Source organism: Papaver somniferum, chromosome 11, assembly GCF_003573695.1.
Source record: "Papaver somniferum cultivar HN1 chromosome 11, ASM357369v1, whole genome shotgun sequence".
In the NCBI taxonomy this organism is placed as follows: Eukaryota; Viridiplantae; Streptophyta; class Magnoliopsida; order Ranunculales; family Papaveraceae; genus Papaver; species Papaver somniferum.
This window is the reverse complement of record NC_039368.1, coordinates 88,774,490-88,787,176: the sequence shown is the minus strand read 5'-3', so window position 1 is coordinate 88,787,176 and position 12,687 is coordinate 88,774,490.

Below are 12,687 nucleotides of genomic sequence, written 5' to 3'. Positions count from 1 at the left end.
AACTCAATATGCACCAAACTCTATAATGAGAAATACCTCAATCGTCAACCTATTTTTCAAGGTACCGTACAAGTACTGAATACAACCACTCCACAATGGAAACAAATGTCATCTCTCATTCCCTACTTTAAACAAAATTTTTTTTACCAAATAGGAAACGGATTAGAAACACCTATCCATGCGAATTGGATACCTCATTATCAAAATCTTGATCCCGCCTAATGTTACCCCCTACAAAACGTGGCGGATATCCTTGACCCTATCACCCATAATTGGAACCATGATCAATTAGTCAACCTCCCGCAAACAACAACCCAACATATTATAAACATCCATATCCCTATTAAAAACACCCCAGAAAAAATTGTTTGGCCGCTTTCCAAATCAGGAAATTATACAACAACTTCTGGATACAATAATCTGATTCAACAGGATATAAGTTCACAACAAATCCACCTACCACAAACCAAATTCCTGCGGACATTACCTTGTCCACCAAAAATTCGGCTTTTCTTGTGGAAAGCTATCAACGAAGGTCTTCCAAATTTCTCCCTATTACACCATATCAACCTCGCAAATTCCAATCTGTGTCCAAGATGTAAAACAACACCAGAATCAACAAACCACATGCTTATACACTTCCAAATAGCAGTAGACACTTGGAATAGGCTAAAAAATCTCACAACACCAACATCAAGCACCGGAAACATCCACCCAATTACAATAACAACACATACAACAATAGCTCATATTCTTCAAACTCCAGCGAATACGGCTACGATCACAACCTATTGTTATCTTTTTTGGTCACTATGGACAACCAGAAACGAACTCGTCTTCAAACAGGCCACTTCCTCACCTCAATCCATTCTTTCAAGAGAAATATAACAACAACAAGAATTTGAATGGGCAAAAAATCCCCCCCCCCCCCCCCCGGTTCTCTCTGGAGAACAACCGATCAGGATTACCTCATACATCTTAAGGAAAACAACAACAATTTACATAGGATGGACCAGACCAGAACCAGACTGGATCAAGATAAATACTGACGGAGCAGCTAGAGGACACACAGGTATGGAAGGAGCAGGGATCATATGCAGGAACTCAAGCGCATCTACGGTTCTGGCTATTGCACAACCTTTAGGAATAACGGATGCAATCACCGCTGAGACGTGGGCGACACTTCTAGCTACCAGAACGGCAACAGAGAGACAATGGAACAAAGTGCTTTTCGAAACGGATTCAGAAAATCTCATAAGATTCATAAAGACACCAACCGAAGCTCCATGGTATATTTCAGAAATGATTGCAGAAATAAAGCAAAGAATGTGCCGCACCCCGGTCTGCGATATCCAACACACATATCGATAAGGAAATCAAGCAGCAGACGGTCTAGCAAATGAAGCAGCAGATGGAAGCCAATCAGCAAATTTCTCAACCAAAATTTGGGACCAAGCTATCCCTTCGTGCATAAATCAAATTTCTTTAAATGATGCAATGGGTATAAAATTCCCTCGTGTAATAACAGTCTAGTCGTTTTTAAGTTTTGCATGCTTCAAAAAAAATATCTTAATTGTGGGTTACATATATAAAAAATTCTAAAATTGGGCTAGAAAAAAGTTTTCCCAAACCAATCTTTACAAGCCCTGTAATTGCCCATTTTTCGTGTATTGTTTGACTGACATTTGAGCATGTTACAGTAATGGGAAAATTGGAAATATATCTGGGTTTCACGTATACGTTTGGGGATCTATCCGGACAGAAAATGGTCCCAAGACTCCCAATTGTTGGGACTTCATACATGTGTGTGTGCGTGAAGTAAATGACTGTTGAGCCCTTAACGTGAAAATTGATTCCAAATCATGAAGAACACCATCCATAGTTTTTAAAATCGTACGATTCAACTAGTACGATTCAGTTGAAAAATTTCAAAATCGCTTCAGATCATGAATGTGAATATGAATCGTTTCTCTCTTAAAACCTGGGCGTTGCATGTTGTTGAGTGAACCCACTACCGTTGTACCAACTCAGTTGTTGCTTGTTAAAATTCAATATATTTTATATTTATACTAATTTTACATCAAAGATCAAAATATAAGACCATCTTCCTTGGTTCGATAATACTTTTAGACATGCACGTTACGATTTAAAAATCAACCATGAATTTACGCTTCACGATTTAACATACGATTCGATTCTCAAACTTTCAAAAACGATTCACGATTTAAAAACTTTGCACCACGCTCAGCTAAAGTGGCAAAAAAAAATCATAAAAGAGAGTGCCAGAGAGGCGGGGAAAATTTACAGTCTTTCACTCAAATTGAATGAAAAATATTTGAATTCTTATATCTAAGTGTTGATGGTGTTTTTTTGACAAGGGAAAAAATTGTTATAATGCTTCCTCCCAGCTATGGAAATACGAAATAAATATGCATGGATTTCTGACCCGGCATCAGAATTATAGATTTTACTTCTACATCATATTCTGTAAGAGAATTGAGAATGCGTATACAGCTAAAGGTCACACTGGCCTTAGATATGCTTACAAGATTTTAAAGCTTCACTCGTATGAACTATCATTATCTTATGCACAGCTACACGAATTATCATGTATTGATCAGTATAATGATGGTATAAATTATAAATGTTCCGAATAAGCTATTATGCCATTCTGAATAAGAGTACTATTAGAAGCATAATCTTTAGTATGAAATTACATTGAACATCACTTCGAGTCGCAGAACTTCTACGACTGAATTCCTTGAATATGTTATGTATACTACGACTTTGAAGACTGAATTCCTTGATATGTTTTGTATACTACAAACAAAGTGTCAACGCCAACTACACTTGCCCACGGCCAAGATTCCAGGCTAAAATAGTCAAGATGAGTTGACAAATTAGCATGGCCGCGCCACATAGCCAGGCCAATATGGTCGCACTACATAGCCAGGATTACCTGGTCGCGTCCCATAGACAGGAAAACATGGTCGCGCCACATAGCCAGGCTGACCTGGTCGCGCTCCATATCCAGGCCAATATGGTCGTGTCTCATAGTCAGGTTCGTGGTCGTGGCCACAAACCAAAGTCCATGGCCATGGCCACCAGTTTCCCCCGTTAAACCAATGTTCGTGGCGATGGCCACCAGTCCCGTACCACCAAATTTTGTGGTCACAGCCACAGACCAACATAGCCAAGCGCTCCATCGTCCCATGGCTATGCCAACTAGGTCGTGCCCCGGGCCACGACTTGGCTACCTACAATTTATTTTCTCTAGTTTTATTATATAATTCACTTAATCACTTCTTCTGCAGAGTTTTAAATTGTTTGCATAATTTTCCTAATTATTTGTCATTCAATTTGATAGGTTATGCTTTGTTAAATCTATTGATAATCTATGCTTAAGGTTTACAAGTAATATTTGAGAATATGTCTAATTTTTAGTGAGTTAAGATAAAAAGAGGACTTAAAAGTATATTAGAGTTTTGAAATCCTTATCATTCAATCATGAGTAGTAGTGCAATCAAAGTCTTGGTTATTTCTAAAACCCTGGTATCACTTTCAATTTACAGGGGGTTAGTCAATTGAGATTTCAAATGACTTCTGAGGAGTTTCCAAATCTACTGTTATTCCATTTAGATTTTTGGAGAGTCTCTCAATGTATCTTGTTATTGGTTAGAGACTTTTTTTTAAGTCATTTAAATTCTCTGAAACTCCTTCTTATTGGATTAGGATTTCATAAGAGTCACTCAAACACTCCTGTTATTCGAAAGAGAATTGAAATTCATTGATTTGTTTTTTCAGAGATTTGAAGTGACTTTTTTTGAAAAATAGGCATGGTAAAAGTCTCTCCCCAAGAGGTGATATTTCAGGAGACTTGAGAATTTGGGAATTTTCTAATGAATTTTTTTTTGGGGAGTTTTGGTAAACATCATTAACCGAGGTAACCCTATTGCATTTTTTTTATTTGTTTTTCGTGTAAAATTGTGATGCCTTTATAACCGTCTCTGTGACTATGTGACTAACAAACACAATGCTTAAATAGGAAGAAGGGGAATCAACATCGTTCCCAATGCATAAAACACTACATGATTAACAATTCATGAAAATCTAAGCATTTTATTCATCAGCGATAAGAAACTTATATATGCCTTCGGTTATAAGAATTGAAGCTTATGTTGTTATGTCCATGGCGTAGTAATACTTACGAATCTAGGCATAGGATAATAATGAGATTTTTATTTTGAAAATGGACATAAATTTTATTTAATATTTTTCATTTTCATTTGGTATTCATGGTATTGCAACGTGGATTATAAGAAAAAAATGGCTGAGGCATTGAATTTCTCTGGGAGTATTATACATCATATGTCTCCTCAAGTCGTAAAGACTCTTTATGAATCTCTTTTTTTTTTCTCCATAAGTCATAAAGACTCTCTAGAATAATCTCAGAGAGTCACTAAAAGTCTCTAGATTTTCAGAGAATCTCTGGAAGTCACTCAAATTAAAAGTCTATGTAAGTCCATAGAAATCCCGTTTGACTACCTCCCTGTTAGTTTTCTTTGTTATTAGCATTAAAATTTAAATCTAGAATCAAATCTTTATAAGTCCGAGAATCGAACATCTTTTTACCATTATCACAACAACACCAATTTTTGGCGTCGCCGACGTGGACTTGTATTTAGATTTAGGTTTTAGGTTTTGTTTTATTGTCATTTTTTTGGTTTTTGTTCTTAGTAGTATTTTTATTTTTATTATTTTTTGTTCTATTTTACGTCTTTGGTATTTTTGTTTTTGTTGTGCAAGATTGACTCGAAACTAAAGGTGGAAAGTCAAACTTGCCAAAAAGGGAGAAAACCGAAGATATTATTTTTTGACTTTTATTTTTATTGGTTTCTTTATTTTATTTTTTTGGACTTATAATTTTCTTTATTATTTTCTTTATTTTTTCTTTATTTTTATTAGTATTTTATTTATTAAAAGAAAAACACACGTGCACATACCAATTGTATCCTCTTCATCCTACCGGGTTTAGGAAAACTCATGGATTAGTAAGCTAAACACGTGTCTTGGGCCTTGTGGGAGTTACCAGATGAAAGTCCACAAACCTCAGCCTCGTATCTTAGGGTATATTTTTTTTGTGGTAATCCAAGCTTACCTAAATTAGTTATCCCAGCATTTGCATGTGTATAGTTTTTGCCGATTCTTGTATGCCAGAACGTAAGAGAGGCGCTCTAGGTTGGTGTTGATGGTGGTTTGTAGCTTAGGGTTAAAATCGTAAAATCTTGCATCTGATGTGGCATCACTCTGCAAGGAAACTGTGCCACGTGTGCTAACATCTCCACTGGCAAATTTATTGAGTCGCTCAATATACTTACATGAAATTTATCCAGACTGGCGAATCCCAAATGTTCTGTAAATTTCGGCGCCTCGCGTATATTCACTTAATATAAGTTCCTCTGAATGCCTTCTATGCTATGTTCCCCGTCTGAACTCTTAATGTTGATATGGCATGACGATTTGTGTTCACTCTCAGCAGAGTAGCACGAATCTCCAAGTATCAAGAATGAGATCTTTGCATAAAGTATTCAATCAGAAAAGCATGCTGCTCTCTTGTAACGAACTTAAAAGAACTCTGTGTCGACACATAGAATTCAGTCAATCATCCTGACTAACTTGCAGAAGTTAGAGTTTCGCGCCTCGCACAATGCACAAAACCTTGCTTGTCAAAATTAATTAAATCCGCCGCAGCGCACTGGAAGTGCGGCCACGCCCTAGCTTGCCGGACCCACTTCCCATTGACCAATCAGTTCGCCCTAAAGGCGCCACACTCTCACCAGAAGTGTGGTCGCCTTATGTTTGGCCGGCCCCCTTTTGTAGCCAATCAGGTTGCTCTAAACTTTCCACCATACATTAAAGGCCAAACGCACCCTACCGCGACAACTTCGCAACACGCCAACTTCTCAACATGCTACCTCGCAAACATGCCACTTCGTGGAATTCTTACCACTAAACTACAACCACCACACGACAATTCCTACTCCTGTGGCCGTTTCCAAAATATGGCCTTGCCATGGTTCCTTTGGCATAGCCATGGCGCCATTTGCACAAAAGTAGCGCCATGCCGCAGCCACACGCCACGTGCACTAACTAGGGTATTCGACAAACCCTAATTTGAGAAAATTGCTACCAAAGCCAAATAACGTTCCCAGAGCAACGAGATTGGCGTGGAAACAGGGCCAACATTGCCACGCCACACGTGGGTCCGACTCCACGACGCCTTGGCCCCCAAGCCCTAATTCTTCCACGACTCCTTGGCCATGCCAAGCCCTAATTCTTCCACGGAAAATTCTTCTAACGGCGCCAAGACATGGCCATGCCAAATCCTTTCAATGGCGCCAAGACTTGGCCCCTCCAAGCCCTAATTCCTTCATGGAGAATTCTTCCAACGGCGCCAAGACTTGGCCACGCCCAAATCCTTCCACGACTCCAAGACTTGGCCATGCCAAATCCTTCCATGACGCCAAACTCTAACTTTGGCGGCGGAACCAATTTTTAGCTTTGACCATGCCGGGACGTCACTGGCATACCACTATGCCGCGGCTACTAGCATGCAGCTATGCCATGGATATGCCACTGGCATGCCATTAGCATGTGGATGACGCCACTTCGCTATAAAACAAGATGTGGCCATAGTCAATGGCCATCCTTTTTCATGAGATGCAATCTCAGCCATCCAAGTTCGCCACCGAAATGATGAGCTCGCGACAAGTTTTAGGAAACTATCCAAGACGATCCTAACATTACATGCTATTTACCTGCGGCAAGCCTCTCAATTTTAACTTGCCACACGTAACACAGTGCTACATGTTTTCCACGAAAACATTCGAGACATCAAAATATGTCACAAACTGGGGGATGCTCATCACGGTATTGGTCTGGCAGTTTACAGCGTGCGGCGTGCAATGCGCCCGTTACAAGAAAGTGTCATGAAGTAGGATAATTAGTGGTGGTGAAAAGTAACGGTGTAAACAATTCATTTCCTTAATCATGGAAGAGTAATGACCGGCGGTTACACGAATTCACTTTCTTCATCATGGGAACATAATATCTGGCAGTAACACGTTACTCTTTTCTTCCACCACTCAATCGTTTCCACTTTGTACGAGACCAGGGTACGTTTCACTATGACTTGTATAAATAGGTCTCACTTATTTCCACCAAAGAACAAGTTTTTGGTCGGCAATACACAGTATCTAGAAATCACCTGGTAGCTTTCCATCTGGCTCACCAGTTCTACTTTCTGATATAAGTCACAAAACACCCACACTTCCAGAATCAACTATTCTGGCCTTAACACTTTATTCGCTTCCCTCCCTAAGACCAACCCTTCTCCTTCACTTTGTGACCGAAGCAAGCCTGGAATATCCATTTCTTAGTTTAGGCCAGGATTGAACAGATTGATCTCTCGAATCAAAAGTACTCCCGTGCAGTACATTGTTTAGGGTTTAGATTCGTTTCTCACCCACACACCCAAAATTACCAAAATCAGCAGAAACAGTTTTCACCCTCAAAACAATTGACGACCACAATATGAGATTAATCTCTCGGTTACCATATCAATTTCTCAACTCTCGATCTTATCCTTCAACCCCGATCTCAAGATGGTAGAACTCAGGTCCAGATCAGTGACAAACCCTGAGAACACTGGCGAATGTTCTCGGTGTTAACGTTCCTTCCAGTGGTGATAATACACCACCTGTCAACAACAACAACATGGAGAATGTTCCATCAGGCGTTACACCTTCGGTTACCAGATCCAGAGCCTCTGCCGCGGAAAATGCTCCTTCAGGTGTTACATCTCCAATTACCAGAGCCAGAGCCGCTTCTGCCGCTTCCAATATTTCTTCAAGTATGACACCTCCAACCGGCACTAGAGCCGCAGCTACTCTGCCGTTAGAACGAGAAACTGGAGGACCCAGAGGGAGCTGATCCTATATCACTATTGTTGATTTGATGGAAAGGTAGGAAGTTCTCGCCAGATCCCAAACGGACATGGCCTCGACTCAGAATGAGGTTCTTGTTTTTCTCAAGACACTAACGGAGCGGCTACCACAAGCATCACGCCAGCCGGAGCCCATGAGGAACACCTCCAATACCCCTAGCGCCAGCACCTCAATAGGGCGCACCCTTGTAGACGAAGAGACTCGCCCTGGAACTCCAGCGGAGAGAAATCAACCGTCCAATTGTGTCACACGAGAAGATTTGGAACAACTTCTCTGAAACCGAGACAAAATCGATTCTATGGACATACATCAACATCAACCCCCGTATCCTCCGGAAGTACAAAGAATTCCTCTTCCAAGGGGGTACTCTTCCCCTCAATTCTCTCTGTACGATGGCACCGGTAATGCGCGTGAACATGTCTCTCGATTCCTGGAGTTCCTGGGGGAGCACGAATATAATCACGTTCTCAGTTTGAGGGAATTTTCAAAATCACTTACCGGAAGAGCATACACATGGTATAAAAGCATTACGCCAGGAAGCATTCCCAACTGGTCTGACATGGTTGCGGCTTTCTGCAAGAAGTACTTCTTTGTGTCTGAGCAAATTACCTTCTTAGATCTAGGAAGGATGTTCCAACGAAACAACGAATATCCGAATGATTTTGTCAAAAGATTCAGAATTCAAGCACTGGATTGTCATGACCCAAATGTGACCGAACAACAATTGGAGGATCTTGCATCAATGGCATGATCACTATCTACCGAGCCTTACTAGAGAATCTGCGATTCCAGACGTTCTCTGAACTTCATGGAGCTGCAAAACGGTCGGCCACAACAACACCAGCGTTGTTGGAAAGAACCAGGCCAACCATAGGCGAGGACGCATGCGAAACTCGAGGGAACAGACGCCTCATCAATAAGCAATACAACACTGGTCCCTCCTCTGTGAGAGTGGTAGACGAAGGAGGAAAAAGAAAGGCTCCAACGGCAGAACAACAATCCAAGTGCCCAGCGCCAGCACGACAGGCAGCTCCGCCTCGGAAGACTACCGCTAAAGCTCCCATGCGACATCAAGAAGATGGAGAAAATGTCTTGGATTTCCCGTTCCCAATTGAGGAAGTGATTGAACTCTTGGAAGCATGGATCCAAGACGACGCCATCATACTACTTCCTACCAGACGCCTACCAACCGAAGCGAAAATGGCAAACCCCAAATATTGCCGCTACCACATATTTGTCCACCACCCAACCAGTGACTGCAACAAGATAAAGCATATCTTCAAAGAAAATATAGAAGCAGGGGAACTTCAACCGGGAAATGAAGGATTTCACAGAGATCCACTCCCAGTCAGAAATTGCATGGTCTCTGGGAACTCTGTACATGAGACTGTGCAATCCATGATGCAGCGTGTGTGCGAAATTCTCTATCTCTCCAAGACACAGCGTCAAGATATCTTCACAGACTTTAATCGTGTTGTATCAGGAAAGCGACTCTTTCCTACTGAAGAAACCACGCCAGAACCCAAAACTCTCTCGGGCAGCGGTGCTGGAAAATGCAACTGGGGACTGCTGACCATGGTTCATCCGAGGGACGCCGAGCTCGACAACACATTAATTGACGCGGCCTCTGACTTCAACATCATTACCATCAAAACCCTGAGAGCCGCGGGAGTTTCAAAACAGGAGGCTACCCGTTCCCCAACCGTGGTAAAAAACTTGGAAGGCGAGGCGGTGGACGCATATGGCTACATCACCCTTGAAATCAAGGTGGGGGACGCTCTAACACATGGCAAATTCCACACTGTCAAAGAACTTTCAAATTACGACATGATTCTGGGGCGCGCATGGGTACACGTCAACAAAGCAAAGTTAGGAGTATCTCCTCTGCCGATGTCGATACCCGAAAGGATTTCCAACAAGCCGTCCAACTTTGCAGATTACATGTTTTCGTATCAACAACTTACCAATGTAACTCAATTACCTGGAGAAAGCCCGTCGATGTTCATACGCATACTCCGAACACAAGTAAGTCTGGTTAAATAACCCTTTCTGCACCCAGTCACATCTCCTCTAGGCAAGGCATGGGGACTCGCTCCGATTATCAACCCGTGCGCCATTAGGATACGTGAATGAGACGTTAGTCCTTTCAAGTGCTTTGCCAAAAATTTGGAAGCTGTCACAGCCAAAGATGACGAGTTCAAAAACCAAGTTGTTGCACAACGCCCAAACCCGTTTCAAATTGGAGGTATGGTATTCAAGACAACCTCGTTTCAAGTTGGAAATATAACAGTGAAGATAGCTACTCGACCCGGTCCATCCAAAGAAAAGGAAGACGAGCCATATCTGGTGGCATATGTTATCTTGGGTGGTTACTGCAAACTCATCAATGCTGACAAATTGGAAGGTGTGACGATTCACTCGCGATGGCTCAAATCCTTCAATACCTAAAACGCTGTGCTACCTTCACCTACTGCGTTCTCCTTTCGACATTTCCTTCTGCATTTTCCCTTTTCCATGCAATGTTTGTAACTTCCCCAAAATGATTGACTGCTTGCATTCATAAATAGAGTTTTCAATTTCAATTAAGAAGAGCATCTTTCCTTAAAAAGTCTTCCTAAGCCACCTTAAAGTAAAAATACCAAGCAAACCCAAACTCTCACAAAATCATTGCATGTCGATTAAAAACCAGAGAAACCAAACCACTACAAAAAAAAAAGTGATATATCTATTCAAAATACCGAAGAAGGGAATATTCAAGGAAGGTCGGTTGAACCCTTAACTATTATTGTTATTTTCTCTTGTCTCGAGTTACTATGGGTGATGTAGGCGTTCGGAGGCATTGGCGGCACAGCAAGCCGGCGGAAAATTCCATCCACACTAGTTGTGTACAGAGTATGTCCGTCTACTGGATGACTAGGAGGGGCGAGCAACTTATTTTCGTATAAAGGGTTTTTGGATCTTTTCAGTACGAATTTGATTAATTCATTCAGAGATGTGAAACCATAAAACTGAATAACGGAATGTTACTTGGCGAAACCCTAACTCCGCCATGAAAACAAGAAAGTGAAAGTAAACTTTTAGAATACCAAAAGAGGCTGCACGCCGAGAAGAAATAGCAAAAGTGGAAAAAATTGGGCGTTAATGGCAGACGCCTGGATCAATAGCGCATTCATCAGAGCTTTTTCAAGCACTTTCCCCAGCACCCTTTCTGGCAGCAAACGTTCCATCCAAACGCCGCCTCGGCAGCAGAAACTCTGGCGTTCCATCCAGAAGCCGCCTTAACAGCAGCAACTCTGGCATCCCATCCAGAAGCCACCTCAGCAACAGCTTCCACTTCCTGTCCGGCGTTTGTTTCAACAGCAGTCCCAGCGTATGTTTCCGTAGCTTCTCCAATGGCTCCAACATACGTTGCATCCGCCTCCTCGTCCGCCTTGAAGGCATCCTCTCAACGTCTCTGACAACAGTTTCGGCGTCCACTCTAGAAGCTGCTTCAGCCTCATGAACCGTGTCGACATCTTCCTCATGAGCTTTTCCAGCAGCTTCTTGCGGACGTCCCGATTCTTCCGCATCAAAGTCAAGGATTACGATACTATCATGGACAGGGTAATTAAACTGGTTCTCATCTAAAAGTTTCATGGACTCAGTCTTCCGCCGCTTCAACCTAGAGGCGAATCGTTCCGCCCTAGCACTGTGAGATCTCCCGACTAGCTGGGATGCTTCATCGTGCCTCCACTTTTCCTCCATGTCCACTGAAGCCAAGAGAGTCTGAATGCACATCCGCACTCTGCATAGATGGGCGAGAGACATGCCTTGCATAATCTCGTCAGCCTTACGAAACAGAGAATCAATTCTGTCTAATACCCCCTCATGAGAATAAAACTGGTTTTCGTCGGGATCAGAATTTCTTTCCGAAGAGGTACGATCATCACTGGAAGATCTCATTATATGCTACAAAAAAAAAATTACCATGTTTGCACCGGCAATCTACATGATGAGAAAGACAAAATGGGACTAGGAGAAGAAACACGAGACAGTACCTGTGAAGAAGGTGGATGCGATTTTATGATGATCTGTGTGAGCGAAGATTCAAGATCACCTCTTATATTCAGCAAAAAATCTTTTACCAGCCGTGAATCAAGGCTTCACACACATAATACCAGCTGGATTAAATATTTGTTTATACGGAATAATTAGGGATTTGGTATCCAAGTCATTTTGTTACTTAGCCAGCGCCATCTTTCCACTCCAAGCCAGTAGCGCCAACGGCCCCACGTCCTAGCCGACACCAACATCTCGCATTCTTCCAGCGCTAGCTTCTCTGCTCGATAGCCGATGCACCAAAAACGCCATCCGCTACTCCAAGTAGCCGCACCCATCCGCTACTCCAAGTCAGCCGCACCAGGCCTGTGTCAGAAGCCTGCGTCCAAGCTAATAGCGTTGTTCTAAAACTAGTCGTGCCATCTCCTCACATCCAAGATCAAAGTAGATCCATCTTCGTCGTTCAAAGCGGCGTTATCTTGGCCGTTCAAGACAGCGCAATCTCCGCGTCCCAAACCAACTCTCCATGGATCCATCTCCAACGCTCCATGGCACCTCTTAGCCACGTCATCGGCCCTTCCGGGCCAACCACGCCATCGGCCCTTCCAAGCTAGTCATGCCATCGGCCCTTTCAAGCTATCAG